The 27,362-nt window shown below is 38.1% G+C and overlaps 1 protein-coding gene across 1 annotated transcript in view; it reads right to left on the bottom strand.

The window, feature by feature from the left end:
• LOC141442404 (octopamine receptor beta-1R-like) overlaps nt 1-26,177 on the bottom strand; it is a 71,972-nt gene extending 45,795 nt beyond the window's left edge. Inside the window, exon 1 of the mRNA XM_074107380.1 lies at nt 26,093-26,177. The gene's annotated coding sequence lies outside the window, so the exon portion shown is untranslated. The remainder of the gene's footprint in view (nt 1-26,092) is intronic.
• Nucleotides 26,178-27,362: the final 1,185 nt, after the last annotated feature.

A 27,362-nucleotide genomic window follows, 5' to 3' on the forward strand; every position in this document is an offset into this window, starting at 1 on the left:
GAGCTGTTTCACGGCAATTATTAATATCCTCTCTCTCTCCTGCGGCGAGACATTCTTTGTACTTGGCCTCTTTAATTACTTTTCTCCACTTTTCCCCCCTTTCTAAACGATATTCTCTTGCCTAGTGCGCTTGAGATCCTTTACACAGTTCTACTAAAATAATAAATGCGATAGATGAAATGAAATTAATAAATAAATAAATTTATCATGTGTGAACTACCCAATCGGCATTGGGCCTATATGGAAACTACAGCTCAAGCGCCCTCGTTTTCAGCGGAGGACTTTGCACAGCGATGGGGTGATGGGCTGAGATGATGATAAATAATTAAGGAAGGTCAGATTGTGTTATAAAATAATAATACATCAAACCTTAAGCATTTATTTTTATTACAACTCTCTAGTAGATTATTTCTTGGAAAACCTTTTGGTTGTGTTATCACAAGGCTACTAAAAATGTTATGACAGTAACATAACATTTTAGTCACTCACTCATATTAAATGATATTGTAATGGAGAACTCACGTCTTAAACCGAGTTTAGCTTTAAGACGTGAGTTATCCGTTACAATATCATTTAATACAAAGCCCCTTAATTTACAAAATTTCAATTTAATCCGATTACTGGAAGTGAATCAAAATTAACAAATATACATACGAGGTTAAGTTAACTCCAGATAGATGTAATAAATAATGTACTTTCATCTAGAAGAGTCGGATTTCAATAGGGATACGACGGCGGCCGAAGCGTCAATCAATTACCTATTGCATTAAACTAGTTACATTTTCATATCCATTAATGCCTATGAAACTTTATTATTTAGCGTGAAATGTTAAAACGGCAGTACGATAAGTACTAAAGTTAATTGAGAGAGCACGATAAATTCGAACTTTTCTGATAAGAAACGATAGAAAACCTGTATGTGATATATCTGTAAAACTTGTAAATATCAAAGAGCAAACTACCCAGTGAGTGTCTTTGTACTCTTCCTTATAATAATAAAAAAGCTAAAAATACCTTTTTTTAAACAGTCTATACCAATTTAGGTTGAAAGTTGAAAGATTAACCCTTTTATTTTGAACTATTTAATTTAAACCTCAATACCGTAACAACCTAAATGAATTCTTTGTCATTTCAACTGTAACCGAATATTTCCAGCTAAAATTTTAACCAGAAACGAACGCAAACCGTAATATGACCCCGACAAAATCCCGAGGACATTTTGCAAGGAAAAATGCAATATCAACGTAAAAGTATCAAAAACTGACTACCAACTTAATGCTACAGTTGGGGACGAGCTAGAAACGTCCGCTAGAACTTTCTTCGAGTTTCTTCTTTACTTTTTCAACTGTAAAGGATAATTTTGTTTCTCTGATATTGCGAGTGAGGCTTACTGGTTGTAAAAATGAACTAAAAGAATTTCCTTGCTCACCCGCGACCTTACGATAGCTAAGCTTATGCAAAATATGCGTGTTTATGCAGTTAGAAACGCGTCAGTGTAGTGTGGTGGTGGTGATAGATGGGTTTGTGTGATTTGTGTATGTTCTTACAGTGTGGAGGTGGAGGAACTGCATGAACATGCATATTTTGCATAAGCTTAGCTATCTTAAGGTCGCGGGTGAGCAAGGAAATTCTTTTAGTTCATTGATATGGACCTCCGCAAAGTAACGCCTGATTCAATAAATTACTCGTTGTAGTTTGAGTAAGCTCTAAGTCTTTGGTGAAAATGAAAAAAATATGAATTTCTGTTAGAGATGACAGCCAACTCAAGGTTGAGCAATTCGGATGAGCATCGTTCAGAAAACTTTGTGATGTCTTCTCGCCCAAATCCTAGACTAGAGAAGACTAGAGTTTTCAACCAGTGTGTGTTGCCAGTAATGACCTACGGCTCTGTGACGTGGCCCTTGACTGTTGGCCTCTTATAAACAGAATCACAGAACGAGTCAGGAGAGAGCTATGTCAGAGTTTCTTGGCGCGATGGAATCCGAAATACGACAATTCGCTGAAGTATTAAAGACACCAACATAGCTAGAATTTCATGCAAGCTGAAGTGGTCGTGGGCACATCACTCGAAGAGCAGATAACCGACCGGGAAGAATCATGAATGGTGACCACGAATTGGAAGACATAGGCTTCTTTCGAGGTGGACTGACGACCAAAACGGATGCGGGGAACCGGTGAATGAAAATGGTGAGTTGTGGCATTTTAATCACCATTAACCCAATTTAGTAACCTAACTACCAATGAAAATGGGCCCCCCCTAAGGAAAACATCGCGGGGAAACCTGCACAAGCCTGCGAAGCAATTAAATGGTTAAATTAAATTCCCAATCCGCACTGGGCCCGCGTGGGAACTACTGCCCAAGCCCTCTCATTCTGAGGAGAGGCCTGTGCCCTGCAGTGGGACGTATATAGGCTGGGATGATGATTTGCTCCAATTTATGGCACGGACTTATGCCCAGTTCACATTATTCCAGTAAAATCGTGCCAGGAGCGATACATTGCAGAGTCACAATCCAAACGAGTTACACAAGATCCATCGAGCACCGCAGTGTCTTGCTACTGAAACGGTTTTACTGAAATAATGTGAACCGGGCATTATACATTTATGAAGCGCCTGAGAAACGTATTATTTGAGAGCTTACTTACTTATTAATGAAGCCTGAACGTTTCCTTTTCATTTAGAAGTGAGTTTTCAAGAGCCTTATTTCATTTCAAACAAAGAGGTTTTTTTTCTGAGTGGAAACAGAGTGTGTATACTGAATTACTGGCAGGCGATAGGAAAACAAGGTTTAGTTCGCGGCTTTTCTATGGATACGATAGAGGTTAAAATTTAAAGATGTTGTATAAAACAAATGCGATGCGAATATCTGTACAACATTATCTAGACATGCGCAAAACCACTCCTTGCAGTCGAGTAAAAACACGTTGTTGTATGGGAGCCCCCCTTAAATATATTTTTTTTGTTTGACTGGAAGCCGTGGTGGCCTAGTGGTTTGACCTATCGCCTCTCAAGCAGAGGGTCGTGGGTTCAAACCCCGGCTCGCACCTCTGAGTTTTTCCAAATTCATGTGCGGAATTACATTTTAAATTTACCACGGTGAAGGAAAACATCGTGAGGAAACCTGCACAAACCTGCGAAGCAATTCAATGGGCCCAACGCGTAGGAACTTATGGCCCAAGCCCTCTTGTTCTGAGAGGAGGCCTCTGCCCTGCAGTGGGACGTATATAGGCTGGAATGATGATGATGATGATGATGTTTGACTGGATGGAAAACGAGCAAGTGGGTCTCCTGATGGTAAGATCACCACCGCCCATAGATACCTGCAACGCCAGGGGGATTACACAAATAATCTGTGATAATTTCAATTGTCTAGCTTATTGTCTTTTTTTTACTTTTTTTTGTACAATACAGAGTTTACATACATACATAGTAAAATAACGATGATGCTTCCACGTGTTTATGAAAATAATGTAACCAACTTAAAAAGTTAAAACCTCCTGATTTATCCTTTCAAAGTTTAATATCTCATAAACGGCTGAAACAATTTTAATGAAGCATAGCTAAAAAACACCGTAAGGAAACACTTTTTAAGTACTAAACTGCCATTTACAGACGGATAGACAGACAGACGTAGGTACATATATACACTCTTTGCCCAAGTGGTCCTATAAGGGTTCTTTCTTTTCTTTTGAGGCAAGAACCTCTAGAAATATACCTCTTTCTTAGTTGACTGTACAACTCAACAACATACCATAAGCCTTCATTTACATTCCTTTATTCCTTCAGCCCGTACATTATCAGATTTCAACACATTCATCGAAATCTTCATACCGTTAAATTAATTCTGTCCAAAAAGTCTATGAAAATCCACAAACCATACCCTCTTCATTCACAGTCGGCTAATCCGTGAGGTAATAAATCTTTCCTAGTGTCCCGAAGATTTTTTCGCGAGAAAAAAATTTGGGCTTTATCGATGTAGGGTTAGGTTCAGAATTGCAAGAGATAAACAAAGAGAGGCGGACGGTGTTCGTTTTTTTTTTTTGGTTCCGTGAATCTTTTCAGTCAGTTAAGTTCGCATCGTAAATCAATTACTTGAAATGCTTTCTAAGTTACTGTAACAAAGAATTATGGGTATTGGTAGAACAAGTAATAAAGTCAAGCTTTTAAGTAAATAATCATTTATTGACAGCCCCGTGTTATGTAAGTAACTAACAATAAAATAACAATCAAAACAAAAAAAAATCTTTTAGTTTAAACTACTGTGATACCTCATATATTATTATTAAATTACATACACAGGTCACGGACGTAGTAATAATAGAGATATTATGACGATATGATATAGTACGACGTGGTTCCTTTTCAAGGCTAGCGATTTGTGTGAAAAATACGAATGTTTGTACTCGAATCTTGAACGCATAATATATTTAAGTATGTATTTATCTATACAAGTATGTTTATCTGTTGTCTGGTACCCTTAGAACCTACAATCAAACAATCTGTCGTCCCATGATGAAGAATAAAAAAATAAAAATAAACTACAAACAGTGTTCAAAAAATAACTTGTGACAGATGAACATACAGTGAAGCTTCATTAAAAGCGTCCCGTTGATACCCTATTGTGGAACCCTGAAAAGGTTTTCTAAAGCCGCTCTCACTAGTCCTCGTAGTGTTTGATCAAAATAATTGTCTGTAACCGAAACCGATCTTCTTCTTCTGAAAGTGCCACTCCATTACTGGAGGTTGGCCGTTAGTGCTCTGCACTGCTGATCCTGGTCCACTCCCTTATATTTCGCAGCCCTGATTTCTACCGCCTGCCAGGGCGCCGCTTCCCCTGTATTTTGCCCATCAATATTAGGCAGCAGCTGATACCTGTCATGGCGCAACCGAAACCGATACCGAATTTCAAATTCCGTCAAAACAGAAACCGAAATTTAATACGCGGGTGATCAAATATATTATTTTTAACCTTATATAGACGCAAAAAGAGGGGTGTTATAAGTTTGACGCCAATGACTGTCTATGGCATCATAGCTCTCAAACGGAAGGACCGATTTCGACACTGTTTTTATTTACATGAAAGAAATTTTACTTGCGGCGGTTTGAAGCTCTTCATCATCATCATCATAAAAGCCGTAGGACGTCCACTGTTGGGCATAGGTCACCGCCACCTCCAGTTGATTCGGTTGGAAGCCTGTATCCACCATAAACCAGCGATGCGGTGGGGTTCTTAGCTATATGTTTTATTAAATTTTGTATTTGGTTTGATATTGAACTGTGAAATGACAATGTCGGAGTTATTAAACTTTCTTAAGTTGAATAGGTTGTTTTCATAGATACGTAGAAGAAAGAAAGAAAGAAAATAATTTATTTATAACAGCAGTGACACATTACACAGGTAAGAAAATAATAATAATAAGAAGTGCGTGCGCGCGTGAAGTGTGTGCGTGTGAAGCATTATTGTCTTTACATTAAATGCCACCTCCTAAACTTCCATTTCTTTTCGTTGGCTTGTTTCTGACCAGTCTGTCACAAAATTATTTATGTCTTCTAACTAACAATTAAAAAAATGTGTTGCCATTTGTTTGTCTTTTCAGTGTAACTAATATTTAACTAGAGAAAAAAAATAACACTTTGTCTCACACAAAAAACTCTACTTCGTCACATTTTTTTGGTGACAAAACAAGACTACCAATAGGATTTTGAACCAATACCAGAACTAAAAGTTCGGTCCATCACTACGCTTGTGTTCGTTTTTTATCGGATCACGCCGACCTTGCTCTCGAGTCTCGACATGAGATATCGTCAGTCGCGTACGATAAACTGCTTGATACGTATGTACTCATAAACTATATTGGTGGTGTCTGCTGGAAGAACATGCTGTCAGAAACGCCTGTGTGATGTCTGGCCTGGTGTGGCCTGTAATACGAGCGACTTTTAAAAATAATGGAGAATTAAGATTTTCCTTTTACATACAAATTAAATACTGTAATCAATGTACACCATCCTAGAATTCAACTGACGTCGCCTGTCACGCTAAAAACATTAAGCATTTTGCTTTACATTGCTTCTTCGAATAAACTTTAGTGTAATAAAAATTAAAAAACTAATAATTTTTAGAAGTTGCTGAACTAATGTTGTTCAGTTTGACGAGTACGGTCTATGTTTTAATTATGCTCATATTACAGGCCACACCCGGTATGGTGCGTTACGGCAATAATTCGCACCAAGACGAATGATAATGAAATAAGTATTTGTTAAAATTTATATTTCTAATATAAGCTTTTTTTGTTGACTGTACGTGCACTAGCATTCAAAAATGCGAAAGTTCGTCAGTCTGTTTGTTTATTAACTCATCTAAACCGCTAAACTGATTTATGTAAAATTCAGTATAATACAGATAGTTTGAGTCCCGAGGAATGACATAGGATAGTTTTTATCCCGGAAAATGTTCTAGTACCCGCGGGATAGCGATAAACGAATTCAATGCGGACGGATTCGCGGAATAAATCCTCTTGAAACATCAAAAGTAAACAATATCCAAAACAAACTAAAATTGCAATTACCATCAACATCGATCAACTTAAGAATGATCCCTTAAATTACTAAGGTCATTAAGCGAAGCCTCTCATTTACTTTGTACTGCTATCAGAAGATAATAATCCCCTTGTTGGATAGAAAATGGAAAAGGAACTGGCAATCAACGTCCTAATGAAACGAAAATATGAGTTTCGGCTTAAAAATATTTTTCCTTCAAAACATAATTTTTAAACAACTAAAGACCATCATTAAGTCTAAATAAATAACCTAACCATAAAAATTTCATTTTGAATACAATTTTTTTTACTGACTGTACTTTTCCCTGACTGTACTTGTATTGTCACCCAAACTACATTTGTATACCAAATTTCAAGTCGATGCTAGACTACCAGGATGTCACTACTAGATTATTGTATTGTCACGTGATTTACATAAGTATTCAAAATTTCAAGTCAATTTGACTAGTGGAAGTTGGAGAAATTAAACTTGCAAGATTTGATTACAAACAAACAGACAGACAGACAGACGGACATACAGACAGTCAGACAGACAGACAGACAACGGGACAGGTGAAACTAAATAAAAGCTTGTAAAAAGGTTCTATGCCTTATGAATATACAACATATTTAACGATGTTTCCGATGATCAAAAACGAATAGATATTTTCTTGCGAAAATAAAAATAACGATTTCTAACATCAAAGGAAAGGCAACTAAAGAAAATAGTGTTCCATACTACTTTTGCACTTCATTTATTACTCTATTAGATTGATGGGAACGGGGAGGGAGAAGGGGGGTCCTGTCGGGCCGATATTATATTATTCTGAATGTGATATCAATTAACTTATGGACTTTCCATTTTCATTTAGTATTTAGTGTTGATTAATAGTTGCATTAGTGACAATGCGTTTGCGTTTTTAATCAACTTCAAAAAAAGGAGGAGGTTATCAATTCGGTTGTATTTTATCTGCCCTCTTGTTCTGAGAGGAGGCCTGTGCCCAGCAGTGGGACGTATATAGGCTGGGATGATGATGATGAGGTCCAATAAGCACCAAATCAGGATCTAATGATTGGATCCTGGAGAAATTTAGGGAACTCTTGGAATATTGTAGCAACGCCTATGGTAATTTGGATATATTTAGGAGTAACTCGTGCATTTGCTTTTGAAAATCATCATTTGGTGTATTCGAACTGATGATGAAGACCAAATTTGACCAAAGGAGCGACTACTCAATAACAAGCACTTCACGGATTGAATTTCAATTACTTTAATGCAGTTGCTAAGCAATATAAGCTCATCGTAATTCATAATTATGGTGAAATGGAACGAGTGATGTGATGAAGCACCAGGACCCTCAATAATGAACGTCTCTGCATTGGAAAAAGCAATTTTTTGTAAAAGGTGACGAGCAGTTGACATTAAACAATTGTATCTTAGATTTTTTACACTAAAAAACGTAAAAAAATTTTTTTAGAGGAGGCCTGTACCCAGCAGTGGAACGTATATAGGCTGGGAAGATGATTAAATCTAGTTTGACTCACTTTACCTAACCTGACATTCTGTCGTGTTCACATCATGTTATAAAACGCTAAAATATAAATCTTCAAGAAAAGAAATGGGGCAATTTTATATGCAAAAACCGTGGTGACGTGTGGAAAGCCATTTTCATAACGTGTGTTATTATACGGTGGATTGAATTTGGATTTAACGGTCATTATACCATTATAGTGTTTGTGGTATGCATATAAAACATTAAACACGCGAGATTTTTATTATAAAAGTGCTTACGAGCTGTGAGATCCATCAAAGAGAAAGAAAGAAAACATTATTTAAAACAATATTGATATTCCATGAATTACAACAAAAACCAAAGAAAAGAAACACATCAATATAAATCATCATTAAATGATAACAATTCAGCTTAATTGGGACCGTAAGATTATACTGTTCAACATAAATAACGATAATTAATACAATTACGATAAACGTAAATAAATTATGCTCCGCCTTTTCAGTCCATGTGGGACAACGCACACATATAATATATTATTAATTTCTATAAGGAATATTTTTATTGTATTGTTTATATAAGTACACTTTTAATTGTAGGTACCACCGTTGCATTACCTAAATGAATTATTAATTCAATAAAAACGAAAAAAAAAACGTACGCAGCATATAGTCTGTATGATTCGCACGTTTTTTTTTCCTTCTTTTACCGAAATGGTTGAATGGAACAGTACCCATTGCCGCAAAAAAAAATGCGCCACTTGGTTTCATTGTGTGAGTAGCACCGTCTAAACATTTACATGACTTTAAGATATCTATATCTATCTAATCTAATAGCTTTAAATTCAATCTAAATCTCGGAAACGATTTCGATGAAATTTGTTGTGGGGCTTTTCGGGGATGACAAATCGATCTAGCTTGGTCTTATCTCAAGGAAAACGCTTATTATCGAGTTTTAGACCGAGCAAAGCTCGGTCGACCAGTTACTAATGCATTAATGTATTTCTAACGGGAAAAGTCAGATCTCAAATGGAATACAACAGCACCCAAAGTGTCAATCAAATAAGTGTATTAAATATAAGTTTAGTGACATTTTCATATCCATTCAAATTAAATTTATTAAAGTGTCAAAATATGAATAATTATGGTACGGTAGGTTCTGAAGCTAATTACGAGGAGCACGATAGTGCGAATTTTTCGGATAAAGTACATATAATAGAAAAATAAAACAATTGTTTTAACTATTGATTTAAACTACTAAAATAGCGTTAAGCCGCATCTTTAGTCGTGTTAATCTGAATTAAACAGACGAAAAAAAAAGAAAGCATACTAACACTAAGTTTAAAATTAATTAATTTTTTATTTATTTATTTGCTACTAACACCACTTCTTTGTAAACTTAGATTCTGTAAGAAATAAAGGCTTTTTTAATTTTTTATTATTTATAGTATCAAGTGTCAAAATAATATATGAATAATTATGGTACGGTAGGTTCTGAAGCTAATTACGAGGAGCGCGATAGTGCGAATTTTTCGGATAAAGTACATATAATAGAAAAATAAAACAATTGTTTTAACTATTGATGTAAATGACTCAAATAGCGTTAAGCCGCATCTTTAGTCGTGTGAATCCGAATTAAACAGACGCAAAACATCGCAAAATCGATTGTTCTCATTAAACACATTTACATTCCGCCACAGTACCTCCCGTAACTCATTACTCCGTACTCGACGGGCCACTCTTTCTACCCAATGCATAGGAAAAGGGATAGACGCTGTCAACCATTTGTTTATCTGTAGTTGTGCAGTTGTTACTGAATACTATCACGCGAGCAATACGTACGTTTAATTGGAAACGGAGATTTACAACCGTTGATATACGTCCCAGCCCGTTACGATGTTAACGGATTGGAGTATAAATTGTCCTTGCAAATGCATGGTATACGTGGATGATATTGTTACGTGGTAAATGTCCAATTTGTCTTATAACTAATCCTACCAATACCATAAATGTGACAGATTGGGAGTATAGCCGTCATCGTGAACAATGGTCCTGCTATTGAATTGAAATTGTGGGATTTTGACAGTTGTAATGATGATGAAAACGCGGGTAGTTATGAGCCGGTGTCAGTTTCGTCGGGTAGTCGCGCGAGCAGAGCGGCGGCGCGCAGTGCGCGTCTTGCAGCAGCCGCTGAGTCGCGTTGCTCCGAAGACGAAGGGCTACGGATTAGCCCGAAACATGTCGAGCTAAACTCGATTTAAGACGTGAGTTATCCGGGTCATTATTATTTAATATTTGTGGGATTTTATCTAAATTCCCACGGGAATTCCTAAAAATTACACCGTAACTTTCATTAACGTTTGCATATACGACACCAGTGCCAAAGTTGCATGTCTCTAATTCCAGCGGTTTAGATTTCAAGATTATATCCCCGTCCCGTCGGAATATCGGGATTAAAAGTAGTCGAAGCGTTATTCCAGACATCCAGCTGTCTGCACACTAAATGTCATCAAAATCCATTTAGAAGTTCTTGCGTGAAATAGAACAAAGATGTAATTCACATCCCTAAAAACTTTGGTGTTTATAATTGCTTAGTAGAATGTCTCACGCCAGACTCTAGCCAATAATAAAAATCAACAACGTATTTATATCACAAAAATAAAAGCCAATATCTGTCAAACGAAAATTACGATTCTATTTTAAGGAAAGGAACTCAAATACTTCAGAATGATGAAGTGTCTGCCTCAGATACTGGACTTTGACATCAAGTTTGCGGTGTTCTATTACGGAATAAAAAAAGCCGAGCCAATTATATAAAAGAGTTTCCCCACGCAAAACCCGAGACTTATTTTGTTACAATTTGCTAAGCTAACAGTTATTCTGGTTTTATCTGGATGAAAAAACGTAATTGGTCTTTGCTAGAATAATTGCTGATATAAGGTACCTATACCGTGTACAAATGTTAGGTCTTGCACTAAAGTAAATTTCCGACGAAGAAATCAGGTCGTTTATTTCTTGCAAAAAGTTAGAAATTACGTTTATAAAATCTTAATTTAAGCAAGCCGTCTTCTTACAGTGCAGTTGAGAATTGCGGGGGTAGATGCAAGTGGCAAGTTGTCGTTCATTGTGGCGTTCTAAGGGGGAGGCTTTTGTTCAGCAGTAGACGTCTTCTGGCTGATGATGATGATGATGATTATGATGTTTTCTTACAGTGGCTATGCTGCATCACGACAACATAAACACGTCTATGTTTGGAGCATTTACGATCATGCTGATTACCGTAATTACATTGAATAAACCAACATCAACGTAAAGGTCCTTAATTTATGTTTTTTTTTTCAAAGTCCATAACTAATTGGTGTTTAATTCCCACATATTTAGCAAAAGAAAGTTAATAAGTGGAATTTTTGGACAATATAACAATTAACAATGAATGTGAAGCTATTATAATGCAAGAAAAAAAAGTTAATTATATCCGAAAAAAAAAATTTTTCAATTTCTCGAACAAGTTAATTATCAGGTAGTTCATATCAGTGAACTGAGTCGTCTGCCGAAGTTAACGGATATCAAAAAACACACGGTGTATAAAACTTAATTAAGCATAGTACAAAGAGTTTAAACGCTTAATATAATTACAGTCCAAGCGCTCTCATTTTGAGTCGTATATTTAATTTTTAATCAGTTTTTGTACCTCTACCTAAACTCCACAGGCTGCGGTCAGGTAGCCTAAGTTCAGTGACCTCATTATACTAAGCCTTGAACCAGATTCTAATAATAGATAGCTGAGCTAGACTGTGACATAACGTGTGCTACATAGGATTAACTTTCATGGCTAGAAACCTGAAAATATTTTTTCAGTCAGTTAGGTTATCTAAAAAAAAATCAGCCAAATGCGAGTCAGACTCGCACACCGAGGGTTTCGTACGAATTTTACCGATATATTTGTACGGAACCATTCTTGTACGGAGTCTGCGCAGGTCTGTACGGTGTGTACGGACTCGCACTTGACCGGTTTTTAAGGTTTTATCTTAAACACTTCTCTACAGATAGACATTATACACAAAATAACAAAAAAATGAAATAAATTAAATTAGAACAAAAAATTTTTTACAACCCGATAACAGCTTGTGCTTGTGCCCTTAGTGTAAGTTTTCGGTTACAAAATACGTCTCGATCGCGTTCGCGTTAAAATCTCAATTTGTATGGAAACACGAACATCGCAAACGTTCCACTAGAGGCGCTGGTGTTTCCATATAAATTGAGGTTTTAACGCGAACGCGATCGAGACTTATTTTGTAACCGAAAACTTACACTAGGGGTACAGATGGTCTTGAGTTCGAACCCACTTGCATCTCTTAGTTGACCGAAATGTATGTATAAGTGTAAATGTTCAAAAACACACATGAAATTTACTATGGGCTTTTCGCTGAAGAAAAACATCACGAGGCAACTTGCACACACGGTATAGAACTGCGCAGCAATTTAATGATCTATGTGAAGCTTCCATTTCGCACTGAAGTGGGAACTTACAACCTTAGCTCTCTCAATTTGGGAGCCTGGGCATGGCAATGGTGCGTGCAAGTATAAATAAACCGAAGATTAATAAATAATACTGACTTGACTCCAAGAGTCTAACTTGACTGTTGGCATCTTGGAGAGGCTCAGAGTCACACAACGGGCTATGGAGATAGCTAAGCTTGGAGTATCTTTGTGCGATATAATCTGGAATACGGAAATTCGTCGAAGAACCAAAAACATCGTCGACATAGCTGTAAAAAAGGCAAGTTGACGTGGTAATGGGCGGGCCACATCGGTCAAAGAGCCGTCGGAGGAGTCAAGTCCTCTAGTCATCATCATCATCATGTCAGCCGAAAGACGACAACTGCTGGACATAGGCCTCCCCAAGGCTCTCCACTCAGACCGGTCTAGTGCTTTTCGCATCCACCGCGATCCCGCGATCTTAACCAGGTCGTCGCTCCATCTTGTTGGAGGCCTACCGACAGCTCGTCTCCCGGTCCGCGGACGCCATTCGAGATCAGTCCTGCGAGCAATGTGCCCCGCCCATTGCCACTTCAGTTTCGCAATTCTTCGGGCTATGTCGGTAATTTTGAACATGAAACTGCTATGTCGGTAACCTTAGTTCTACTGCTGATACCATCATTTCTGATTCTATCCCGCAGAGAAACCCCGAGCATAGCCTTCTCCATAGCCCTTTGAGTGACTTTGAGCCTTTTGAGTCCTCTAGTGGCGACCACAAACTGGAACACGAAGCGTTGGCAGGCAGAGGCCTGCCAAGTGAGAGCACTTGGAGGACTGACGATATCGTGATAGTTCCTTGAACCGATGGATTTAAGTGGTGAGTCACCGTTCACTGTGGCGTTCTAAGTGGGGGGCCCTCTGTGCAGCAGTAGACATTTTCCAGCTGATGATGATGATAAATAAATATAAATAAAATTCACATACGAATTAAGGTAATAAAAGGGTTTCGTAAGCTTTAAAACGAGTCAACACAGGCTCATTATTTTCATAAAGAGCTACAATGGCCTTTTTAAACCGGGATTAGGCCAACCCGAGCCCGCATTGTACTTCGAACGACGCAAATTGAATCCTAAAACTTCGTTTCAGAGTTGCTTTTATTTCAATTGTTCTTACAGCGCTGTTTTATTGAAATTTGAGACGTAATTTCGAAGTGCTAGGTTTGTTTTGGGTCGGGAGTTGAGGCCGTAAAAATAGAATAAAATGGAAATAACGACTGAGACATTTTATTGCGTAAAGGTATGGGTTTTAGTGGTCGCAGGGCCGGTAACGACTGACGATTGATTTGTTTTTTGGTGAATGATTGATCTTGTGTCAATGAGTTTCTTGACAGACGAAATATCGCTAGATGGCGTTAGTATCGTGAGGTCCGTTTGACGTTACAGTCGTGCTGCGATTGGCTCAATTATTTAACCAATCACAAGCGAGACGCAAATGTCAAAATTGACAAACGGGTCTTACGAATACTAGCGCCAATGAGGGCTATCGCGTATGAATTCGCCACTAGAGGCGCTAGTGTAGCGTGAGGTCTCCGAAATGTCAAATCTCATAGTTTTTGGGTGAGCTACGCGGGTTATTTGTAATTAGAATAATTTTGTGAATATTTTTGCGTTCCGGGACAATGAATGTCTGTGTTTTGAGACAGTTTTGTCTTTCGGAAACCTTTGTCCTCCTTTTTTCCGAACAAAACGGGGACTATGCAACACTGTGGCATGCTCGATATTTTTATGGTACGGTTTTAAGGTGTATTAAATATGATTTTAATCTAAACTTTGTTTTCACGCCCGTAATAACAGACTTTGAAAGCCATACTTAAAAACCTCACGCAACAGTGCGCCATCTAGTGAGACAAAAAATGATAGCCCTCATTAGCTTGTCACAGAAATCTTCATTCAATGGACTCTAAAGCCGTTCACTCACTAGCGGAGCTGTAACTGTAACCGAACATATACGTTACGTGATTCTAGTGTGTGCGTGAAACGATCTTCACTCGTGGCAGGCTTGCGAACCACCGGGGAGCGTCATCGTTGAATGTCCGCGATCCCATGGCGCTCCATGGAGTGGACAAACGCCGATGTGTTTTTAGTGGGTAACCTAAGTTCAGAGAGTCCCACATAACTTTCCACGGAAGTATGCATAAAGCATTTTCACATCACAAAAAAAGGCTTGCGAACCACGTACACATTATGTTTTCTTTTTAGGTTACAGTAACGTGCCACGGTTACAGTTATGCAATGAGTATCTGGCCGTCATCGGCTCGCTACGAGCACAGCGCGTTCCGCTCGTGAACTACGTATACACTATGATTTTTGGTAACTGTAACGTGCAATGGTTACAGTTACAGCTCGCAGGTGAGTACCCGGCTTAATGTTACATTGAAAGACTAACAACTTGTACAGTAAAATAATTATGTAAGTTGAAGTGGCAACGGGTTTTTCACGTCGCTCGAAGAACAAATAGCCGTTGGGGGAGAAAAGAGGGAAGTAGGGGGAGTGGAGAAGTGGGGTGGGGAAGGTTGACTGGGAGAGATCACTTCAGGGATAAGTCCGTCTTTGACCTTGCAACTTTAGTTCGCTTTCGTTTTGGAATAGTTAAATATCTGTTGAACTATTTTTCATTTAACCTACATCTGTGTTGTTTTTTTTTCTCTACCACTAATAAGTGTAACATCTGAAACAAGATTATTCTAGAATAAGATTATTGAATTCCAGCTAATTCCAGCTCAATCAGTTACGTATCAATAATTATTAACATCCTATTAATCTTATTTACGCCTAATTGAACATTTGATTAAAATTCGGGATAAATTTCGAAGATTTTTAATCGTTTCATTAATAATCTTGAGCCTTTGATATAATTAATAATTATTTTATAAAGTGCTTTAACTAACATAGTCGAGGAAGAAGGTTTATTATAAGCTTTTATTTAACTTATTATGTGTACGCTTGTTTACGTCGTTTTACGTATATTCTAGTAGTAAAATTCTGGTGTTCCAGATAGGGTCGTTGCCGCAAGAGGGAACTCGTTAACGTTTAATGGCATTTACTTGAAACTTAGTACGGATATGTAGTTTGTATGACAATGTAAACAATATACTACTGGAGCTCATCATCATCATCATCGTCTCAGCCGTAGGACATCCATTGTTGAACATAGGCCTCCATCATAGACCTCCAGTTAATTGGCGATATTGTATAGTATCATCATGTATTATGTAAACATTTAGAAATAAGTGAAATACCTATATAAAGAAGTAGAAATAATTCCATTGTCAAATAATGAGATACATAACATGTACAAAGGCTAACTTATCCCTTTTCAGAATCTCCGTCAGACTGCCATAATGTATAACATATATGTATAACATATTTTCAAGGTGTCAAATAGGCATGCACCATTTTTCTTTTTTTTTCTTATTTGGCTGCAGCTGAAAATCAGCGCTGTGGTTCCGTACCTCAGCATTGCTGAGCTGCCAGCCCTTTCGGCTAGCTTTAAGTTGACTTTAATTAAACATTAAGTTATGTACCTGATGTATGCTACCTACAAGTTTGCCGAATAAACTTTTTCTTTCTTCAAAATTCAGGATGGTAGTAAGTATATCAAACTTTCAAGGAAAACTAAAACGGCTAAGTTTGCTTGAGAATTATAAGCAGTTTATGAGTAAATAGCAGCCTAAGGTATAAAATATTCCTAAACTTGGAAGATTCCGTATAAAATACGAAATCCTTAGAAAAATATTACTTATTTTTCCGTAATGGCTACGGAACCCTATTTATTAGATTCATATAGGGCCCGTATTGAAAATATAACCTAAGCTCTTCTTCTGTAAGAATACCCGACCTTAGCAATGAGATTTAAATAAATAAGATTATTAACAGTAATTTTACTCTTCAATAGTTACGTATACTGGGCCGCGTGGGAACTATGGCCCAAGCCCTCTTGTTCTGAGAGGAGGCCTGTGCCCAGCAGTGGGATGTATATAGGCTGGGATGATGATGATGATTATTATTATATACGTCCCACTGCTGGGCACAGGCCTCCTCTCAGAACAAGAGGGCTTGGGCCATAGTTCCCACGCGGGCCCAGTGCGAATTGGGAACTTCACACGCACCATTGAAATACTTCGCAGGTTATGCTAGCCCATGTATCGCCCGTTTGTAATGAGGGTTTTCTCAGAGGCGAAATATCGCTAGATGGCGTTAGTATCGTGAGATCCGTTTGACGTTTGCTTGCGATTGGCTCGTTATTTAACCAATCACGAGCAAACGTCAAACGGAATTCACGATACTAACGCCATCTAGCGATATTTCACCTCCGTGAACACCCTCATTATTAGTTTGGCGCCCTCTAGTAAGCGCGTGGTCAAAACGGAATAGGTACACAGTACCGCGACCGGTACTGAGTGAAACATAGTAAGGCACTTGTCTCACCGCCAGCGAGGAAACGATTGGCTATCGACTATTTTCCCGCTCAAGAAACGAACAAAATATATAAGATCCTGTGTGAGTAAAAGAGACACATATATTAATAGTTGATCTCTGGCTGTTCACACTGTCGGCGAGAACTCGCTCTTACATCTTTTGTCGCAGCGACAAGAGCTATAAAACTCGCTGAGCTATAGATACTCGCTCAGCGATGTCAGCTTGGCGGCCGCCCCGCACGAGAGAGTCGAGTGGAGCGAGTAATCGCCCGTCGCACGCGAACACTCGCTTACAGCCGAGCGACAAAACTACACTCGCTTCTCGCTGCTCGCCCACTCGTTTCTAGTTACTCGCTCTACTCGCTTCTCGCTTATCGTCGGCAGTGGGACAAGTGCCTAAAACATTGTTGTTGTACATTTATCACGCCTATGTTGCACCATGTTGTCGGGAAGTTATCTATCAATCGAATTTCGATTGATACTGATACCCCTTATCGCTTTAACCAGGTAGCTGCCGTAAAAAATCTTATATCAGTTATATTAACGTCCTTATCCAACTTTTTGAGTATGTGTGTGGGCAGTTCCCTAATTTTCGCCGAAATGATTGACATTTTCCAAATGATTGATTATCCGTTTCATAGGACGATTTTTTTTAAAAGTGTAAGTACTGTTTACTATCCCAAATAAAATCCAATAAAATCCCAAAATCTTAACCACTAGGTAAGTCTAAAACATGAAATTTTTCACATTGTTCGCCATACAACATAAATGAAGACCATGGTTTATGCAAATTAATACAAAATAGTAAATGATTCAAGACTTATGAAAAGGTTCAAAAGAATATTACATTTAGCAAATCGTTCTCCCCTAAATACTCGTAAATATATTTTCTAAAAATCGTCACCGCGCATTCATAGCTAAGCTTACACAAATTAATCCAATTTAGAAGTCGGAAAGCATGAATTAAGGACAATGAAGTTAGCTTTATGAATATTAAACAAGCAGGCGCTTGAAATAGGGCCTCGGTTCGACTTGCTACGTTTTTTGACTAATTGCTGAGCAATTAGAATTTTTTTCATGTTCATTTTCTGAGGTTCCGTACTTGCTGTTATCCTTCGATGATAGACAGAACCCTATTAACATCGCTACGCTGTCCGTTAGTCCGCCATAGGACTGTATCTCATGAACCCTAATAATATTTAGATAGATAAATCCATACTAATATTATAATTGCGAAAGTGTGTTTGTGTCTTTGTCCGTCTTTCACGCCGTAACGGAGCGACGGATCGACGTGATTTTTGGCATAGAGATAGGTTATGGGCCCGAGAGTGACATACTTTTTATCCCGAAAAAATGCACAGTTCCCGAGGGAACAGCGCGCGATAACCGAATACCACGCGGGCGGAGCCGCGGGCAAAAGCTAGTAAATAAATAAATATCATAGGACACTTGACACCAATTGATCTAGTCCCAAACTAAGCAAAGCTTGTACTATGGACACTAGGCAACGGATAAACATACTTATATAGATAAATACATATTAAACATCCAAGGCCCGAGAACAAACATTTGTATTATTCATACAAATATCGGCCCGGCCGGGATTCGAACCCGGGACCTTAAGCTTCGTAGTCAGGTTCTCTAACCACTTGGCCATCCGGTCGTCCATTTGATGACTATTTATACTCGTACATCCAAGACTCCATCCCAGCCTATATACATCCCACTGCTGGGCACAGGCCTCCTCTCAGAACAAGAGGGCTTGGGCCGTAGTTCCCACGCGGGCCCAGTGCGGATTGGGAACTTCACACGCACCATTGAATTGCTTCGCAGGTTTGTGCAGGTTTCCTCACGATGTTTTCCTTCACCGCAAAGCTCGTGGTAAATTTCAAATGTAATTCCGCATATGAATTTCGAAAAACTCAGAGGTGCAAGCCGGGGTTTGAACCCACGACCCTCTGCTTGAGGTATTTCTATTACTATATTTTCGAGTAAGTTACTATTTTCATTATTTCGTGAAATGTTCATCTGTACGACATTCTACATAGCATAATATGTACACTGTTCACTCAGAACAAGTCCTCTAAGTTAGGCTCTATAGCTGTATAGTATGAAATAAAGTACCGCCTCAGAACTGAGCCAACTGCGCACGGAATACTAAGTAGCTGTATTAGAGTAATAAATAATGCTGTCTAGTGCTTGCTCGTTCCTGATTTTCCTGAGATGGAGACTAAAGTCAGGATTATTGTAATCACCTTTCGGATGTCACGATTAGATACGTTACATTAACAAGTTTAGATAATCGTCAGATTATTTCATTTCAGGCGTGCTGTGTAAGATTTATGTATTGTCAGATTTAGTTTCCGTCGAATCCTTTATTCGTTTTATCGCTTTTAAATATTTTCTTAATTGTTGATGGAAAACAAGGTACCGTATAACGGGGTTACCTTAAAATGCAGGGGCTACTTTGGACAACAGTTTTTACGCTATATCCATATTTTTAGACCATCTGTGGCAGTGAAATACCTACCTCTACTCTTTTTTCTTTCTTTCAAATAAAATCGCTCTAATTATACACAGTATGACGTCATTTTATTTCCAAACTTACCAAAACAGTGTAAGTAGTACACTTAATGCAACTAGAGTTAATTCACCCAGCTTAATTCAGACCAGAAAATAGGTAGGTTTGGTTAGTTAGGTAGCCTCTCCTTAAACCGCCTAGAAATAGGAGCCCCGCATCGCGAATAAATCCTGGGTGAATTAACTCTAGGTGCATTAAGTAAGTACTACAGGACCAATACTGTGGGAAAGTACAGCCACCAGCACCAATATCTGACACAACAAAACGCGAAAAGCGAAAGCGCTTCAAAAAACTTAGAGATGCGAGTCCGAATTTGAAGCCACGATCCCCTACTTGACAGACCGTAAATCAAATCGCTAGGCCACCATGGCTGTGCCATTATTTAAATCAAGTCAAGTTGTTTCAATCGCCACGTGACTTTTATCCCATACTCGTAAAGTCTCATGAGATTTCAGTAGTATAATCTCTGAGTTTAAATTCAAAGGCTTAACGTAAATTAAGTCACGGGTTAAATATATCACATAGTATATCTACTAGGTACGCTGAAAATGAACATGTAGATGTGTTCCCGCAAGTGTGAGTGTATTTACATAGGTTGCATTCCGCATAACATCCTGTATACACCTCATGCCATCCCTTTTAGTCTAGGTATATTATAGCAGTAGCGTCACACTGTCAGCACTCTAAGGCTGGTTTCCACCAGAGATGTGGGAGTATGTGTTACGACGATTGTGTTTTATATGCATCAATAGAAACTTCATCTATCTATCGTCGCTCAGCACAGCTCTAGGAAACAGATCGGTGGAGCGAGGATAGGTAAATGAAGCGTTTCTATTGGCTCATGAAAAACATATTCCTCGCAATACCTAAAGGCTAACCAGAATTATAAAAAACCTCGCCATATTGCGGAAAAGCAATAGAACTTATTTCTTGCACTGGTAACACTAAATTAAAATGTCATCTCGAAAATACAAACTGAGACATGGATGCACAGGAAAAACCAGAAAAAGAGACCAGCGCTGGGAATCGAAACCCAGGTCCTCAGCAATCCGTGCTGCGTGCTATAACCCCTACACCACCGCTGGACAGGATTTAGACACGAATTTTTCCTATGCATACATATCTCAGGTTGCTTATTTAAAAAAAAAAACAAATAAAAGTAACAAATTGGAGTTGAAATAAAAAATACAAAAAAAGACTCCAAATAACCAATCATAAAATGTCATCTGTCTTTGCGGTCAAGGTTTGTTTGCGCGTCGTATTTTAAAGCGTTGTTGCGTGTTTTGTGCGTTAAAATGCCGAAGATACCTTGTAAGAAAAATAATTCACAATGTATAAAAGTATTTGTCATAGAGAAAGTCTGAAGGATTAGAAAATATTCCTTTAAATAACATTACCACACATGTTGTCAATACGACTGGTAGTACGGTATAGTAAGTGTAATGAATGTTGCATTATAAAAACGTAGAAGTGCTGCCCTCGCGTCAGGATTTTTAGGGTGCCGCAGCCAAAATGGCAAAACGGAACCCTTATAGTTTCGCACTAGAGCATAAAAAGTCATTTTATGTCGCCTAGATACAGCATCAACACGAGCTTTACGAGCATGAGAAGTGAAAAAGCCATTAAATGTATTTCTTGTATTAAAAGAGTTTGCTTGAAATTTTTTCTACCCACCCAGCTGTACCTGTATTTATAACTTAAGTTATCATTCCAATGTTAGCAACCGCAACGCGCGCCCGCGACCGTATCGCGTGAGCCACATGTCATTATTCAGGCCTAGTTCAGGCCTGAGCGTCTGTTTCTGTCTGCTTGGGAGTAACGTTTGTCATGACTGACTAGATCGTTGCAAGAGCGATTATGTTAAACTAATCTACAGGCACGAGAAGATAAATGCGGAAAATACCCTGATTGGCACAAACGTGTATTGCGGTGAAGTCTGGTTCAAGATACTTGCTAACAAGAGACAGGAACGACCCCCTTTAGTATGAATGACGGAACGCGGTCGCTGGCATTCATAAGTCCTTCATATTTCATGCTAAGCATCCAGTAGTGCATCCGCGACTTGGTTGCGGTCGTGTGTCGAATTTATCAGTCGCGGTCTCCGACTGCAAAATGCTTATAATAATATTTTTCATTTCAACAAATTCAGAATATTTATTAAGTTATTTCAAGTAACAATTGAATTGCTATATTTAGGTACATTGTGTTGTTTTATAACGAGTCGCTGCAATGTATTGTATACCTAATGTTGACTGGGCTAATGGATCTAATATTCGGTAGCTGTTACTGAAGTGTAAGCTACGACTCCACTGAGACGACGTATAATATATCTTGCATCTTACCTAGGGACCGAATCAATAAGCATCACGATCAAATGGTTATCTATTGTTTGCCCGAAAGTTGCTATAATTTAATTTTCCCTCAGTTCATATGCCCGAATATTCGTTTACTAGAAAATGTATTTGATATATTCTTATTTTCCCGAAAATTAGATGCCATAATGATACGAATGCAATACGTATTGTTTTCCATATTATTAAGTGCAATAATATTATCTATTAGAATATTCAAACGCCATTCTAAATAGTGTTTATTTTGATTATGATTGATTAAAATTGCTTTTTTCCATTACTAATCTATCTTTTATCTTTTATTATCCGGGCTGCTTCGCTCCCGCCTTAGCCTTCTGAACCTAACTTATCCGAGTCGCTACTGCTCCGAACCGTCTTGCTCGCTCGCTTCGCTCGCTCGCACAAATCAAATGTCGCAATTCGAACCGTAACCTAACCTATGTGGGTGTAATTTACCTAATTCAAAGGCTTGTTTGACGTATGGGATTTATCAGTATATAGTGTCGATACTCACCATTTACATGGATGGCAAATGATAATGGAATGGCATAACCTACTTATGGTTTGATTATGAAAATGAAATTATTGAAATTAATTTTATGGGAAACAAAGATTCTGTCAATTGATTAATATGGTAAACAATGAGTAGTGCAAATGAATTTATAAGAAACAACGGCAAATGAAATTCGGGCAAGTAAAGTTATTCCCGATCAAATATGTAAGTGCCTTATGTATACTAAGTTTACATGTGAATATGTCCGGTACCGGTATTTTTGAAAGGGAACTAGGAAATGCCAGTTTCTATGGTACCGGTTTTACGATCTGTTTGTGCCTAGCGCCAATTTTCTGATGCAGCAATCAACTGTCTCGTTTGCACTTGCAAGTTCAGTTATTATTATCAAGAGGAAAGAAAAAATATGTTTAGTACACTTGTCAATTTTAAAAGCGGTATCAAAAAAAAGGCAAGCTAAATTTAGTATCATCTCCCTTGCTATGGCTTGGGTCTAATTTCAGCAATAACAGGATTAAAACATAAAATTCAAGGTAGTTTCATAATTAAGACGATTAAATATATGAACCTCCATGTATATGTCGGTAACTCGGTACCTATTAATGAAAAAGTACAGGTACCATAGAGATAGAGATATCAAATTTCCATGGTGAGCGCTACCAAGTATTGAATAATACTTACAGTTACCTGTGTCAAGCCCTGAATTCAACTACGGTATAAAATCGGTACCAAAATACTGGTATTAAAACGGTATATTCTTTGCGATATCAAACCTGCTTGTAGAAGTTGTACAGCGACCGCCCGTGGCGTTACGTGCGGATATTAGATTTCCCTCGTTAATCATATTTGAGGAAAACCGTTCACAGAGGAACTAAACAAGGTTTAAGGAAAATCCTGGCGTCTACGCCAATAAACTAAGTAGAATTAAGGGGAATACTAACACTAACTTGATTCCGCGGCTTTACCACTTTGGGAGAAAAAAAACCATTTATCTCGGCCTATATCGGTTCCACTGCAGACACAGGCTCCTTTAAGAATGAGAGTGCTTGATCCGAGTTCTCAAACAGGCCCCGGGTGGATTTGGAACTACACATACTACATAATACAAACAGGTTTCCCCGCAAGGTACTATGTACGTTCTGTACAAGGTTACACACATAACTACTTGAATTGCTTAACAGGTTTCCGCAAGGGTTTACTAATGTTTCGGCGAAAACGTTTGGCAACCTGTTTCATTTCGCAACTTTTCATTTTCCAACTGTAAATATTTCTGGAATATTAATCAGGTTTTATAAAAGTAACCTAACCTAACCTTAAGGGTTCTACACGATGGCCCTGAAATAAATCCTGAAATATTTACAGTTTTGATTTTGCGAAATGAAAAGTTGCGAAATGAAACAGGTTGCCAAACGTTACGTTGCGAAAAGGCAGTACTCGTTCCGCAAGATGTTTTGCTTCACTGTAAAGCTCGTGGTAAATTTCGTTCGCGCATTAAGTTCAAAAAACCAAATTTACATTGTTTGGAAAAAATATATATTGTGTTTGGAAATGGGATGTTTGAATAATCGGTATTGGTGATTTCTTACTTCAAATAACGAATATACTGTGTTAAAAATATAGCTGTGCAGTGTTTAGCACTTGTAATTAAGTGTACGTAATGTTGAATAGCCAGGGTAATCACCCAAAGGAAAGTGGAAGTGGGCTGACACATATGCCGATGTGTGAAGATGGGGGAAGGCCGGTGGAGTAGAACCGGGCGGAGAACGTTGGTAGACGAGATGAGGTGGACCGACGACCTGGTCAAAGCGGGAAGGTGCTGGACGAGGAGAGCACTAGACGAGATGAGTGGCGAGCATGCAGGATGCCTACACTCAGCATGGGTGGCTATTGGGCTGAAGAAGAAGAGAAGAAGAGAAGAAGTTGAGATGGCTCAGCTAACACGGGTATATGTAGATACTAAAAACACGGTTCGGAACCCACGTTGTGGAAGTCTCTCTTGCACTTGGCCGGTTTTTTTATGCCCCATATTTTAATCACTTATTTCTAAATAAGTTCTTCCATAATATTCTATCAAAGAACAATTTTCTGTACTTTTTCAAAGGGCTTGTGAGGTTTTTTTTATAATTTTAAATAAATATTTGAAAGTTATTTAAGGAAATATGAGAAAATTTAAAAGAGAAAACTGCCAAGTTTTTTTATTCGATTGGATGGAAACGAGCAAGTGGGTCTCCTGATGGTAAGAGATCACAACCGCCCATAATCACCAGGGGTATTGCAGATGCGTTGCCAACCTAGAGGCCTAAGATGGGATACCACAAGTGCCAGTAATTCAACGGCTGTCTTACTCTCCACGCCGAAACACAACAGTGCAAGCACTGCTGCTTCACGGCAGGATTAGCGAGCAAGATGGTGGTAGCAATCCGGGCGGACCTTGCACAAGGTCCTACCACTGCGAGTGCAGTTGCGAGTAGGGCTCGCGAACCGAGGGTTCCGTACAAAGTTGTAGGTATTTTGGAGTATCAAGTGTTAGCAGAGCCCTCTCTTATGCAAAATGTATGCAGTGTGGGTCATTCTAGTTAGTTTATTGGCATAGACAATCAGACATTAAATTGTAAATTTAAACACGTAAAATTTTATTGATCTCTATTGTGCTATAAGACGTACCTTTATACAAAATTTCAAGTTTCTAGGACAGCCGGACTCTTTCAATAATTTTAGGGTTCCGTACCAAAGGGTAAAAACGGAAACTCCTATTTCTAACACTTCGTTGTCCGTCCGTCCGTCTGCCTGTCACCAGGCTGCATCTCATGAACCGTGATGGTTAGACAGTCAAAATTTTCACAGGTTATGTATTACTGCGGCCGCTATAACAACAAATATACTAAAACAGAATAAAATAAATATTTAAGGGGCAGTTCCCATACAGCAAACGTGATTTTATTGCCGTTATTTGCTAATGTCTAATGAATGTGGTATATATTGGTACGGAACCCTTCATGCGCAAGTCCGACTCGCACTTGGCCTGTTTTTCAATGACTTTATATTTTGACTGTGTTGATTTAGAAGCTTAAATTTTTCACAACTTCAAGGGACTGTAGAACTTAGTATATGGTTTTAATTCAACTTGATACCTGTACGCGGTACCGAGATAAGAGCCTTGACAGACAGGCCGACGGACGGATAGCCGGACAACAAAGTGATCTTTCTTAAGGGTTGCAATTCCTTTGAGGTACGGAACCCCTAAAACCTAATTAGTAAAATATTTTATCGTACGGGACCCTCTCCACGTGAGTTCGACTCTCATTTGTCCGATTTTTTATGAAAAACGTACTTTACTCACAATAAAACCTATTCATACCGATTTTGAAACCATAACTTTAGCACAAAAAAATTACATTGTGATTAGAAGGGTTTCCAAGAAATCAATATCATATCCGAGATGCTCGTTTTCAGTAATAAGGTTACAACTTTCGCGTTTCTAACAAAAAAAAATGTTCTCGAAGTTAATTAAGTCTTATTAATTTAATCTTACCAAGTTTCTCAAACGATTCCACCCCAAATAAAACTTTCTTCCCACTTTAAGAATCCAGTTGGAAATCCACATCCGCGAAGCCTTTTCCGGTAAAAAAACACATTTTAATTACCTTCGTCCAATCCGAGAAAACTGCTACCATTTCCTCTCACAATGATATTGTACGTTGGTGACTCAGCTACGAACTTATCCACTTTTTACATAGCTTTACCACTTAAGAGGAAACAGTACGATCAAAAGCCATAACTTCAAATCGTATAGACAACGAGCGTAGACGGTCTACGCGGCGTAGACGTGCTACGGTCAGGCTCTACGAACACTTACTGAGCGCGGGAACGAGCAACAAAGTCTATATCGTTCATCCCTCTTACTCTTCTCCTTGCTTGTATATGTTGTTTGCTCAGCAAACAGGGTGTCCCGAAGAGTTATGTTTGCTGAAGACTCGAAGTAGGAATTATTGTTGCCGTTTTTTGTGAGAAGAAATCTTTTCAATAGCTCTATTGACGTTTTAGATGTGATTTGGATTTGTAGTGGGTTTTGATATATTGTTTAGAAAGTAAGATTTATGATGCATTAGGATTTACCAGGAACTTCACTCGTGTAAACCATAGATGGTTTTCCATATTATTATGTCGTTAGCAAAGATGGGCATGATTGAAAGATAAAAAAATAAAAAAACAAAGAAAACAATTTTACAACACAGACACAACCAAAGTATTAAGTAAAAATAGACAACATGAAGAATAGTATGTGTCAATGCTGTTGGAATAAATTTTTTGTCAATCAATTATTCGATTAAAATAACTTAGGTACGATATTTAAATAAAGAAATTTATTATTATTATTTGGCATGTAGATAGCTGGAGATCTGAAATAACACATTGGTTACTTTTCATCTCGATATCCTCACAGGAGCGAGAAAAATCTCGAAATTTCAACCGCTAGGTTTAAAATAGTCGTAAAATTTGTGATTTTGAGATGTAAAAAACCTAATAAACCTAATATTATAAATGCGAAAGTTTGTGTGTGTGTGTGTGTCTGTGTATGTGTGAACTTGGAGGAGATTTGGTATGTAGCTGTAGCTGCACGTCTGGAATAGAATATAGGCTACTTTTTATCACGATATTAACACGGGATAGGGATAAAATTTTGAAATTTCAACCGCTGGGTTTAGAGATGAAATTTTGGACAGTTGTTCTTAACACAACTTGAATGGAGACCACGATATAAATTTTGGGAATTTTATAAAATCTCGGAATTTCAATTGTACCATATCGAATAGTTTACGCGTGCGAAGCCGCGGGTAAATTCTAGTAATACATTAATTAATACATACGTTAATTTGTGATTTTAACATATCTATTTGACTGACCTCAATTTAT

Source organism: Choristoneura fumiferana, chromosome 25 (genome assembly GCF_025370935.1).
Source record: "Choristoneura fumiferana chromosome 25, NRCan_CFum_1, whole genome shotgun sequence".
Lineage (NCBI taxonomy): Eukaryota > Metazoa > Arthropoda > Insecta > Lepidoptera > Tortricidae > Choristoneura > Choristoneura fumiferana.